Genomic DNA, 12,182 nt, shown 5'->3' on the forward strand with positions numbered 1-12,182 from the left:
AGGAGGGTGTGGCTCCCTCTTGTCCAGGCTCTGGAAGGTTTATATTATGTAGGATTTAGACCAGAGTAGTCCCACATGAACAAAGGGGGCAGGTGTTCCTGTGTGCCTGCGTGCCCACCCCGACCCCACCCCCCCACCCCCGGCCCCGTCCCTGACTGATCTTTGTCTCCCCAGGCCTGGAGAAAGGAGGCTGAGACCCACCCCTCCCCCAGACCACCCCTTCCTCCTCTGCTCTGCTCTAGGGCTTGGAAGGAATCCAAGTCCCATTGAAGGACTGGTGCTTCCTTTTTGTGGAGCCCAGGACCCCACTCCCTTCATGTCCCCTTCCCCCTCCTTGGCCTCCCTCTCCCAGTTTCGACCCCCAACAACCCCAAGCTCAGGAGGTGCCACCCCCCAGTCCCAGCAACCTGCCCTCAGGAACCTGGGATCCTGGTCAGCCCTGGGCCCACCTGCCAGTGGAAGATGCACTGAGGCCCCCTCCCCTGGCCAGGCTGGATAATGGGGGCTAAGGGAAAGGATGGGGGTGGGCTCCCCACTGCTCTGGGCCTGAAGTCTGAAAGTCCCCTCTCCTCCCTCCTCCCTCCTCCCTTTCCCTTCTATTCTGGGAGGAGACTAGCCCCACCCTACAGTGAGGTCACAGCGCCCACCCCCTCCTATCCTCTATTTCTGTAAGTTCTTAGTCTCTGGAGAAGGAGGAGATCACCCCATCTCCTTGTTCCTTTGATTGTGGGGGGGAGGTGAGCAGCTTAAGGTCTGCCTGTCCCTCACCCTCTCCCATTCCCCTCACCCTCAACACCCCATCCTCCAGACTGAGCGATCCTGCGGGTCCTGCTAATGCCTAAATGGCTGGGTGTGAGGTGAGTGCCCCCTCCCCTGCTCCTTTCTCTGCCCCTCCCATTGTTCTCCTTATCTTCTCCTTAGTTTCCCCCACAAACTTTCATTAAGCTCCCCCATTGGCTTCTCTTAGCGTCCAGGGGATACTTGGAAGGGTGTGTGTTTTTGTGTGTGTGTGTGTGTGTGTGTGTGTCTAAGGTCATGGAAGTAGTACTATCTTTGTTTACCCCTTTGTGTTTATAGGTAAGATTGTGTGTGTGTGTGTGTGTGTGTGTGTGTGTAGGGTCGTGGGAGTATGAATCCCTTTATATATGCCTTTGATGAAGTAGGATTGTGTGTTTGTGTGTGTCTAATGTCCTGGGAATATTAATCCCTTTGTTTATGCCTTTGTTGTGTATGTAGGTAAAATTGTGTGTGTATAAGGTCATGAAAGTATGAATCCCTTTCTTTATGCCTTTGTTGTGTATGTAGCTTGGATTGTGTGTGTGCAAGATCATGGAAGTATTAATACCTTTGTTTATGCCTCTGTTGTATATGTAGGTAGGATCATGTTTGTGTGTGTGTATTTGTGTCTCTAAGGTCGTGGAAGTATTAATACCATTGTTTATGCCTTTGTTGTGTATATAGGTAGGATTGTGTGTGTGTGAGGTTGTGGACCTATTAATACCTTTGTATATTCCTTTTTTGTGTATCTAGGTAGGATTGTGTGTGTGTGTGTGTGTCTAAGACCGTGGAAGTATTAATACCTTTGTTTATGCCTTTGTTTTGTATAGATGTAGGATTGTGTATGTGTAAGGTTCTGGAAGTATTAATACCTTTTTCTATGCATTTGTTGCATATGTAGGTAGGATCGTGTGTGTGTGTGTGTGTGTGTGTGTGTGTCTGTCTGTCTGTCTGTCTGTCTGTCTTCAGGGGTGAACCTGTGTGTCTCTTCTCCTCCAGAACTGCTCCTGCCTGGGGCTCCCTGTCTACCCAGGCCTCTGGCTGGAGGACTGGAGCTTGGGGAGTCATGGGATGGGGTGGGGTGTGGTACAGGCCAGCAGGGAGAAGCCTTTGGGAACACTCCCTCCCTCTCCTCCTCAGGTGGGTGTTTCCATTCTTCTTTCCTCCCTTCCTCCCATCGTGGGCCTGGCTTTGGGACTGGGGAGAGAGGAAACAGTATAGCAACTCTTCCCCTCCCCTTCTCCATATCATCTCTTTCACTTTGTGTTCTTTAATTTAATGAAATATTTGTTGTCTCTTCTGGTTTCAACCAGCACCTGGTGAATGGGGCTTTTCCATGTACCTTGTTGTGCAACAGAAAGTGGGGACTGTCCTTGACCCTGTGGATCTCCATGATTTACAGACTGAAAAAGAGAGTTGTTTTCATGTGCACTGCTCTCATTATGAGGGAATGAGCGTTTTGTCATAGGGCCTTTGGTAGCTTGCATTTCTTCCTTTGAAAACTTCCTGTTCATACCCTTTGACCTATTGGAGAATGGCTCTTAATGTTGCAAACTGGAATCAGTTCCCTCTAGATCTTGCATATTCAACAGTCCTTAGGGAGCTTTACTGCAAAGATGTTTTCCCTCACTTCACTGTGACCCTTCTCATTTTAACTGCATTGACTCTCTTTGTGCAAAAACATTTTCACTTTATAGAAGCAGAATTCTCCATTGTAATATGTGATCCTCTCTCTTGTTTGTTCTATCAAGACCTCTTCCCCTCTCCATAGATGTAAAGAGTAATTTCCTCTTTGCTCCTTTAATTTGCTATCGAGCCCCCTTTCACATCTGATTCATGTATCTATTTGTAGTTTAATTTGATGGATGGTGTCAGCTCTTGATGTCCTCTCAAATTTCTGGCAAACTGCTTTTCCATTATACCATCTTGTTAAAAATTATCAAATAGTTGGCCTCAGACATTTGACAGATACTAACTTTGTGACCATGGGCAAGTCAGTTAACACTCATTGCCCCACCAAAAAAAATTATCAAATAGTGTATCCTCCCCTCTCCCCCTTCAGATTTATTAAACATTATTATTTTATTTGTTTGCTCCTATACTTTGCATACATAATCATTTTCATTAATCAACCTCCTAATTTTTAACAAGTATCAATTGATTTCTGGGCAGCTAGGGGTTCTGCTGGGCCCCTAGTCAAGAAGACTCATCATTTGGTGTTCAAATCTGGTCTCAAACCCTCAGAGTGATGCTCAGCAAGTCATTTGACCCTGTTTGCCTCAGTTCCTCATCTCTCAAATGAGCTGCAGAAGGAAATGGCAAACCACTCTACTATCTTTGCCAAGAAAACAAACCCCAAAGGGGGTCAGGAAAAGTCAGATGGGACTAAACAAAAACGATTGTTTTCATAATCTCTGATTTGTAGGATAGTTTGAGATCTGCCACTGATAATCACTAACCCAAACTTCTTTCCTTCTTCCTTCCCCTCCTTAATTATTACTCTTGAGGTTATTGACCTTTTTTTACAAAAAAATTTTGGTGATGTTTTCTGTTTCTGACACCACCAGGGCATCCCATGTGTCTCTCCCTCTCCCCATGCTCAAGAGCCATACTATGTAACAAATTGCATTTATTGTTTTGGGGAGGAAAAGAAAAGTGAGCAGAACTGATTGAAGCATTCAAGAAATGGTGTGCAATGTGTAACGCCTGTGGACCTCTCGCCTCCTGGATGAGGTAGGATGATGGTGTCTTCTCACCATTTAGGTATCAAAACTGTATTTGTTCCATAAAAGGAATTTGATAGCACTCCTCCTTTTCCTGTTGTTTCAGATAGTTTATATAGTATTAGGGTGAAATGTTTTTAAAATATCTAGTAGAGGGGCAGCTAGGTGGCGCAGTGGATAAAGTACCAGCCCTGGATTCAGGAGTACCTGAGTTCAAATCTGGCCTCAGACACTTTGACCCTTACTAGCTGTGTGACCCTAGGCAAGTCACTTAACCCCCATTGCCCCACAAAAAATATCTAGTAGAATTCATTTTGATTGTGTTGGATTTTTTGTAGAAATTATTATTAAGCTATAGGCTGGGATAAAGGAGCTCTGGGTTACCTTTTAGCTCTAGGCTTCTCTGATTTTATGAAATCTCATTTTTAACAGTTACTAGCTGTTTGGCCATGGACAAGTCACTTAAATTATCTGAACTTCAGAGAATTCATTTTCTAATCGATCTAGTCCTGGGGATTTTTTCTGAGGGAACTCAGTAACGCCATGTTCAATTTCTTCTTTTAACACAGGGCTATTTAAGTATTCTATTTCCTCTCCTGTTTACATGGGCATTTTATATTTTTTGTAAGTATTCATCCATTTCACAGACATTGTCTCTTTTTTTGGCATATGATAGGGCCAAATAACTCCTAATAATTGCTTTAATTTCATCTTTGTTGGTTATGCATTCACCTGTTTCTTCTTGAGAATGGTAGTTTGATTTTCTTTCTTTTTGTTCATCAAATTAACCAATGGTTTATCTATTTCATTAGTATCTAGATAAAACCCCCACCTACTTTTATTTATTCAATTGATTTTTTAAAAAAATTCTTAATCCTGGGGTGAGCTAGGTGGCACAGTGGATAAAGTGCCGGCCTTGGATTCTGGAATACTTGAGTTCAAATCTGGCCTCAGACATTTGACACTTACTAGCTGTGTGACCCTGGGCAAGTCACTTAACCCCCATTGCCCCACAAAAAAGAAAAAAAAAGAAAAAATTCTTAATCTCACCTTTTGTTTCTGGATGTCTATTGACATTTCATTGGAAATTATTTCATTTGTTCTTTTTTTAGTTTTGTGATCTGTTCTTTTTCTGTTTTATTGATGTAAGCATTTAGAAATAGAAATTTCCCAAAAGTACTGCTTTGGACACATCCCACAAATTTTGGAATGCTGCCTCATTGTTTTAATTCTCTTAATAAAATTATTGATTGTTTCTATGATTTCTTCTTTGAATCATTCATTCTTTAGAATTACATTATTTACTTTCCATTAATTTGTAATCTCTCTTTGCATGTCCCTTTCTTTAATGTAATTTTTATTGCATTATGATATGCAAAGAATGTATTTAATACATCTGCTTTTTTGCATTTGACTGTGAGGTTTATATAACCTAATATATGGTAAGCTTTTGTGTAGGTGCCATGAACCACTAAGAAAAAGGTATATTCTTTTATATCCCAATTCAGTTGTCTCCAGAGGTCTCTCATATCAATTTTTTGTAAAATTCTCAACATCTCCTTTAGTCCTTTCCTGTTAATTTTGTGATTAGTTTTATCTGATTCTTAGAGGGGAAAGTTGATGTCCCCCACTAATCTAGTTTTACTGACAACTTTGTCCTCTAAATAATTTGACTTCTCCTTTAGAAATAGGGATGATATATTATTTGGTAGATGTATATTTAATACAGATATTACTTCAATATATATGTTACTTCTTGTCTATGATACCTTTTAGGAAGATGTACTTTTCTTCCTGGTTTCTTTTAATTATATCTTTCTTTACTTGTGCTTTTTTTGAGGTCATGATTGCTAGCCCTGCTTTTTTTTACCTCACAGAAGCTTAAAATATATTGCTCCAGTCTTTTACCTTTGTTCTGTGTGTATATCTACTTCAAATATGTTTCTTGTAAACAACATATTTTGGGATTCTGGGTTTGAATCCATTCTGCTATCTGTTTCTGTTTTTTGGGTGAGTTCATCCCATTGACATTTACACTTATGATTACTAATTGTGTATTTCCCTCTATCCTGTTTTTCCAATTTCTACTTTTCTCTGTCTCTCCTTTTACCCTATCCCTCCTCAGCAGTGTTTTGCTTCTGGCTACCTGTCCCTCAGTATGCCTTTCTTTCTATCAGCCTCCAGCATTTACTTTACATCTCCTTCATTAATAATCCACTAACCCACTCATCCCAGAAGCTTTTCCAAAGCTTTTTATTCCTCCTGACATGTCCCAAGGCTCCAATTTCCTCACTCTCTCATATGAGAACATTGCTCTATATAAGAAAGGAAAGAATGGAGTCCATTCACCAAGAGGTCCCTCTTTTCTCCATTCCTTCCTGTCATCTCCTATAGATTACCGTTATAGCATCTCCTCTCTCACTTATCTTCTTTCACTCTCTATGGCTTGGTTCCCACCCTGCCTACAAACATTTCTATGTCTCCCCATTCCCTTGAAAATCATCCCTTGACCTATTGTAGTCTCTTTGTCCTATAGGTAACATTCTCAACTTCAGCAATTTTCCATTACTATAGTTTCTCAAGGTTCCATCAGAGGTAGAGACAATTTGTTGAAGAACAATAGTTATGATTGTTTATATATGAATGTATTTGTGTGTGTGTGTGTGTGTGTAATTTGAATTTTTCTTTCTGTATAGGCCCTGATGCAAAGTGGACGAAGGTTGTCATCCAAGAGATGACAGTGAGAGCACCCCTGAGGGGACAGGGGCTCATTGGCTCATTCCTTGGCAACCCCACTCCCTAGCTGCACAAACTAAATTAAGAAGAGATTGGCCAATACAATACAGGAGCCCCCAGATACTCTCAGCCTCAGTCTGTCCAGGTAGGAAGTCCAGTTCTCTAGACTCATCTTCTCCATGAAGACTTCATGAGGTGTGTTAGATAGAACGATGGATAGATAGATAGATAGATAGATAGATAGATAGATAGATAGATAGATAGATATACAGAGAGAGAGAGAGCAAAAATTTCTTGTGTGTTTGCTATGTGGCAAGCATGGTAATAAATATAGGTCTGGGGTTTATCCCACAGCAGGGGGTGGCAGTGGGCAAGGCAGCAATGAAGGAGAGAGAAGAGAAGAATATGACAGAGTGAATCCAGGCTGTTGTGCTGTGAATTATGGCTTGGGACATGAGAGGCCATCACAGCCAACCTCATTTTTACAGATGTGGAAACAGTGGCACAAAGCAGTTAAATGACTTTCCCAAGGATACATAACTAGCAAATATCTGAGGTATTATTACACGAAGGTATTCCTGACTCCACTCACAGGAATGCCCATCAGTTGGGGAATGGCAAAACCAGCTGTGGTGTAACGATTGGAATGACACCACCTGCTGGAGACTTACTGTAAAAGAGTTCCACCCATGAAGCGAAGGTCTTTGAGGGCAAGACCAGGAGTCTTTTCTTTGGCATCAGGAAGTGACGTTGGGTAGTGGGAGGAGGAAGGAAGAGACTGGCGCTCTCTTTCCTTTGGACTCTGGTGGAGAGCGGAGCTAGAAATGCGCTCTCCCTTTAATAGATAGGAATCTAGGCCTTTTTCTCTCTTTACCAAATTCTTATTCTCCTTAATAAATGCTTAAAAGTCTAACTCTTGCTAAAGCTTATAATTTATTGGCGACCACTCATTAGATATTTTAGACAGACTAGCTAGAATTTTAGCCCTTAACAGTGGTAAAGCATTCTATCGATTTCCAAAGAACTGGTCCTGACTGAATACAGACTGAAGCATGCTGTTTTTCACTTTATTTATTTCATTTATTTTTATTTCATGCATGATTTCTCATACAAAATGACTAATATACTAATGTTTACATAATTGCAAAAAAGATATTGAATTGGAAGAGATCTCCAAGGTCAGCTAGTCAAACCATCTCATTTTACAGGGGAAAAAACTGACCCTCAGAGTGGTGATGTGAATCATCTGAAATCACAAATCTCATAAGTGTCCACACCTACTAAGTTAGGATGTTAACACAGATCTTCCTAACACAGAATTGAGTGGTGTATCCATTAGATTCTGCTGCCTCTTATACTCCCATCTCACTAGTGTGCCCTCATCTCTCTAGATCTTCTGACACTAAAAGGTTGGGGGGGGTGAAATTCTTTTTTAAACATCAAAAGAAAAGTCATTTCCAAAAATTATCAAATTTCACCTCATAAACATTCAACAGCCACTTATTGGTTTGAATTGAATTCTTTAGAAAAATACCTGTATAGATCCTACTCTCTCTCTCTAAGGTGAGAAGTCCTTATCCCAGTTTTAACTTTGGCCAAAATGAGTTTTCAAGGATTTACACAACAGCTTAGGTTAGATGAGATATCAACAGATATAAAAAGTCACTTCAGCACCAAAGACACTGGACAGCTCTGCCAGATATCCTCTCAGTAAAGCACCTCATCTAGTAATACTCACATATGCGTCAGGGGGACCCCATGGGGACATGGTAGCACAAGGATGGGCAGCTAGGTAGCACAGTGGATAGAGCTCTGGGTCTAGAGTGAGGAAGACTTACCTTAATGACTTCAAATCTGGCCTCAGACTCTTATTAGCTGTGTGACTTTGGGTAAGTCACTTAACCCTCTTTACCTCAGTTCCTCATCTGTCAAATGAGCTGCAGCAGGACGTGGCAAACCAGTCTAGTATCTTTGACAAGAAAGGCCTAAATGGGGTCACAAAGAGTTGGACACAAAAGGAAACATGACACAACCATGCACAACCACCCTGTGGTTCTTCAAAAACATGATGTGTACCATGGTTAGAAGCAACAAGACACACACTGGTCATCTGTCATCACAACAGGTAGTAATGTATCCTATAACCTCATCAAAAACAAAAGGACAGAGGCTCTCAAACACCTGGGTCAAGGAGATCACTACAAGAAAACCTCATTCTTCCTATGCCTGCATTGCTATATTAACAGAATAATGAAAGGCAGGGCCATACAGCCATTTCATTGAAAACCAATGACAGTGAATGGGGAAAGGGCTGGTGTTTGTTCAATTCACCACAGCATTTTTTAAAATTTCATTTCCAAGTCCTGTTTCCTCCAGAACATGGGTTTGATCCATACCTCTTCCTTCCCTACTAAAACAGCATGTAGTTTTCCCCCAAAGGTGGCAGAGCTACTCCTGGAACCCAAGACTATCTTTTTATACTTCTCTAATTAACTCCCTATCCCACTCATCACAATGGCTCTTCAGAAAATTTCCATCTCTCCTCAAACCTTCCATGGCTCCTTCCCATACCCACCCACCCACCCAGCTGAGAACCTGCCTCATTTTTACTGACAATGTTGAGGTCATTCTCTGAGAGTTCCTCCTTCCCCCGTCCTCTTCTCTCATCACTTAGATGCCTTCTGGCACTGTCTCCTCTTCCACCCCTGTCTCACACATAGAGATGTGCTTACTCCTTCTTGAGCAAAACCCCTCTCTGCATGCAAAACTGGTCCCTTCTAGTTCATTTCAGCCAGCAGATTGCTCCCTCTATAATGCCCATGTATCTTCAATCTCTCCCTATGTACTGCCTACTTCCCCCTGTCTACAACCATGTCTATGTCTCCTGCATCCTTAAAAAATTTCTTCATAGATCCATCCATCCTCTCTAATTATCATCCCATACATGACCTCCCCTTTGTGGCTAAACTCCTTGAAAAAGCGATTTACAATAGTCACCTCTGTTTGCTTTCCTCTCTCTCCTTAACTCTCTACACTCTGCCTTCTGTCCTCATCAGTCAACTGAAACATCTCTTCCTAATGTTCCTAACCATCTCTTAGATGCCAAATCTAACGTACTTTTTTAATCCTCAAGTTTTCTGATCACTTTGCAGCGACTGTTGTTCTCCTTCTCTTGATAATTTTGATTAAAGTTTTGTGACATGATTTTCTCCGGGTTCTCCTTTTAATTGGTTATTATACATTTATTAAGTGACTAATAAGTGCCAGGCACTGGCACTGAGCACCAGAATTAGAAGGAAAGGTAAAAGACAGTATCTCTCCCTGAGCACCTCACCATGGCCACTCCTTTCCAGTGTCCTCAGCTGGATCTTCATCCAGGTCATGCCTGGTGGCCATGAGTGTCCCACTGGGCTCTGTCCTGAACTGCCTTCCCTTCTGTCTCCATACTATTTCACTTGCTGTTCTTGACAGTTCCCAAGGATTCAGTTATCATCTCTATGCATATGATTCTCAGATCTACTTGTCCAATCTGAACCTCTCTGTTGACCTGCAGTCTTTCATCTCCAACTGGCCTATTAGATATATCCAACTGGATGTGCTGGAGACAACTTAAATACAGTGAATTCAAAATTGAACTCTTTCTACCCCCTACCCTCAACACTCTTCCCTTTCAAAATTCCTTATTACTGTTGGAAGTACCAGCATCCTCCCAATCACCCAGGCCCAGTTTCCCTACATCTTACACACTCCTCCTGCATTCCCCCTCACCCCTGTGATGTGCTCTTCAGTCCGGCAACAGCTGCCTCCTTGCTGTTCCTAGCAGAACATGCTCCATCTCCCAGATCTGGCCATTTTCTCTCAGTGCCTGGCCCCCACACCTGGAACGTTCTCTCCTCATCTCTGCCACATGATTTCTCTGGCTTTCTTCAAGTCTCAGCTAAAATTCCACTATCTATAGGAAGCTTTTTCCCTTTCCCACAAGTCTCTATGTAACACCTTCCTTATGTTGATTATTTCCAGTATTGCCTGTATATAGATTTTTTTCTCCATAGTTGTTTCTTTTTTTAATTTTCATTTATTTATTTATTTTGATGAGGCAGTTGGGGTTAAGTGACTTGCCCAGGGTCACACAGCTAGTAAGTGTTAAGTGTCTGAAGCCGGGTTTGAACTCAGGTCCTTCTGACACCAGAACCAGTGCTCTATCCATCCATAGTTGTTTCTTGTCAACACTATTAGTCTGAGTTCTGTGAGGGAGCAGGGACTGTCATACAGTTCTTCATATTTCCCATGTTGCACAGAGCCTGCTACATAAGAAGCAGCTTAAAAATATCTATTAACTGAATGGCACCTGTTTCCACTGATGTATTTTCATGGTCCCCTAAGGGCATGGAAAGTCTCACAGATGGGAACTCAGGAGGTCTCATACTTGGGGGATATCTGAAGACTACTCAAGTCCTCATAATCTTCCCTAGGACCCTGCTCCTTTTTCTGTGCAGGGCAGTGAGGGTTAAGTGACTTGCCCAGGGTCACACAGCTAGTAAGTGTCAAGTGTCCGAGGCCACATTTGAACTCAGGTCCTCCTGAATCCAGGGCCCGTGCTCTATCCACTGTGTCACCTAGCTGCCCCCTGTGCTAACCTCTTTTACAAATATTATCTCACTTGATCCTCACAACAACCCTGTGAGGCAGATGATCTTCTCCCCCATTTCACAAGTAGGATGCACAGGTGAATCCACTTGTTCAGTATCACACAGCTAGCAAGTTCCTGGTTTTGTCCTGACTTCAGGCCCAGTGCTTCAGAGGTATGCTGATGTGTCTTATCACTACTCTGTTACTGTGTCTTCTGCTAGGTCAGTTCATGTTTCCTTTATGAATTGGGATGTTAAGGCTTTGGGAGTGTAAATGTTTGTTATTACTGATATTTGCCTACTGTTTATGGTTGCTTACAGTCCAATGTAGTTTTTTATTTGCATTTTGTTATTGTTTGAATATCTGCTCTTGCTTTATCAGATATCATGATTTCACTGTCTGCTGTTTTGGAATCAATTAATGCATCATATATTGGGGTTTTTTCTTCAATCTCCCCAGGTTTATTTCATGTATGTCTTTGTATTTCAAATGTGTTTTTTATAAATGTCATATTGTAGAATTTTGTTTTCTTCTCCAAACTGTCCCTCTTTCTCATTTTGTTTCCATTTTCCTCTGTTTGTCTCTGCTATTATACTGTAAGTTCCTCCAGTAGACTGTAAGATTCCCCATTAGACCGAAGGATCCTCCTTTAGATTGAAATCTCCTTGAGGGAAGGGCATGGCTTTTTCCTCCTTTGTATCTCCTGCAGTGAACACAAGGCCTAGCACATAGATGGTACTGAATAAACATTTGGTTTTGGATTGATAATATTAGGGGGATTTCAAGTTATAATTTTCCCCCTCTTTGGCTCTAAATTCAATACTATGTTCCTTCAGTTACTTTAGTGTATTTTTTTCAAAGGGCTCTAACCCCAATGGCTCTTTTCTCCACACCCCTGATTTCCTCCTATTATCCCTTTCTCCTGTGGGTTTTGCTTATTTGTTGCTTTTTTCATCCTTTATTTCTGGTTATTTATTCTTCCCCCATTTCCTCCCTCTCAGTTAGTCCAGTAGATTCCCCCTCCAAGTACCAAAACAGGGCATGCCTGCTTCCCTCTTCCTCTTTTAAATCCTTCCCTCCGGCTCCTCACCAGTCCTGAAGGCTCTTTATTCCCTTGGCCATCTTTGCTAATCTTCAGGTAGATCCATCATCCCACACTCTGCCGTATCCCCTTTTCATTCACCATCCCATTTGTTTTCCCACAAATATTACTGCTTCACGGATAGGCAGGGCATGGCCAGCGTCTGTCCATTGCTTGTAGAACTTGGTGTTTCTCAATTTAGTTATTAAAGTCAAACACTCTGTTTCTTAGAAATT

At 41.8% G+C, this 12,182-nt stretch overlaps 2 long non-coding RNA genes across 2 annotated transcripts in view; both read left to right on the plus strand.

Annotated features, from left to right (window-relative positions):
- The window catches only part of LOC122733798, a 111,419-nt gene that overhangs the window by 51,064 nt on the left and 48,173 nt on the right, over positions 1-12,182 (plus strand). The gene's annotated exons all lie outside the window — the stretch shown is intronic.
- Positions 597-6,313, plus strand: LOC122733808. Its single transcript, XR_006353974.1, has 4 exons — positions 597-857; positions 3,345-3,510; positions 4,070-4,124; positions 6,197-6,313. It is a non-coding gene; the product is annotated as an uncharacterized LOC122733808 (long non-coding RNA).

This window comes from Dromiciops gliroides, chromosome X, assembly GCF_019393635.1.
Source record: "Dromiciops gliroides isolate mDroGli1 chromosome X, mDroGli1.pri, whole genome shotgun sequence".
Classification (NCBI taxonomy): domain Eukaryota; kingdom Metazoa; phylum Chordata; class Mammalia; order Microbiotheria; family Microbiotheriidae; genus Dromiciops; species Dromiciops gliroides.